The sequence below is a fragment of the Lucilia cuprina genome, chromosome 2 (genome assembly GCF_022045245.1).
Source record: "Lucilia cuprina isolate Lc7/37 chromosome 2, ASM2204524v1, whole genome shotgun sequence".
Classification (NCBI taxonomy): Eukaryota; Metazoa; Arthropoda; class Insecta; order Diptera; family Calliphoridae; genus Lucilia; species Lucilia cuprina.
The window spans coordinates 42,349,289-42,350,742 of record NC_060950.1 but is presented as its reverse complement, the minus strand read 5'-3'; positions in this window follow the sequence as shown (position 1 = coordinate 42,350,742).

The following is a 1,454-nucleotide window of genomic DNA, read 5'->3' as shown; positions in this document are numbered from 1 at the left end:
GTTTTTATTGACTGAAGACAACCCTAGTTATGTCATATACAACGTTCATATTCAAATTTTAATTCGAAATTATAGAATTAATTTTTCCATACCATAAATAATAAAAAAGCTAAAATATTAAAATATGGGTCGAAAACGCGATATTATATCCCGACATTTTTTTACAATATATGAAAATCAAAATATGTCCGAATGTAGAATTTGCAAGAAAAAATTTAGTGGAATTTATATTTCTAATATTAAAAGACATTTGCAAGAAAAGCACAAGGATACATATGAAAAAGAACTTTCCAAAACAGATGAAGGAGCTGTTGTAGATAAAAAAGTAAGTTTTATGTAAATTTTTCCAAAAACGACGTTAAAGATGCCTGTATTGACCTAATTACAACTGAAAAAATGCCATTTTCCGTCTTGGATTCGAAAGCCTTTAAGACCTTAACTGGCCAAATTTTTGACGGACTTGAGATGAATCCTATTTCATCTAAAAATATAATGGCATTAATATCGGAAAAATATAATGAAATTAAAAGTGAAATAAAATTGTTGTTAAAAGACAAGTTATTATGTCTGAAAATGGATACTGCAACCAGACATAATCGTGGAGTTTTAGGTGTAAATGTACAATTATATAATGAAAATAAAATCTTAGTTAAAACCCTTGGGTTAATTGAACTCAATAAAAGACACACTGCAGAGAACCTATGTATGGAAATAGAACATATTTTAAAAGAATAGAAAAAAACCAAATTTATTGTGTTACTACTGATAATGGACGAAACATGGTAAAGACTATAGAGATATTGAATAAAAACGACGATAACTTAAATGGAAGTGAGGCAGATCTCGATGATGAGCAGATGTTAAATGGGCTTTGTGTCAATTCCATTACCTCAATTAAATGTACCGCTCACACATTGCAGCTCGCTGTTAAAGATTTTTTACAAAAGATAAATGAATCAAATGAAACTATTAACAAGGCTCGAAAACTAGCAAAAATGTTGAGAACTCCTTCTTACAGGTACGTAGATCTCTTACTGTAACTATTCCTAATATATACATAAATTTGTACATATGCAGATACATAATAATTGCACAAGGTTTAAACCAGCCAGAAATCGACGTGCCAACTCGGTGGAACTCCACATACTGTATGATGAAAAAACTATTACAATTTGAAGGCTTTTGTGAGGAGCGTGAAGATTTGGTGGCAAAACTAAATATTTCTGATTGGAATACCATAAAAAGTCTGGTTAATATTTTGGAACCAATTTATAAAACGACACTGAAACTACAAAGCGAGCAGCTCTACCTTGGAGATTTTTACAAATTATGGCTGGAACTGATTCTTTCAGTAAAAGGGAAAAATGAATACAGCTCAATTTTAGAAAATTGTCTCCAAAAAAGAGAAGAGGTGTTAATGGAAAATAAAATTGTAATTGCTGCTGTTTATTTGG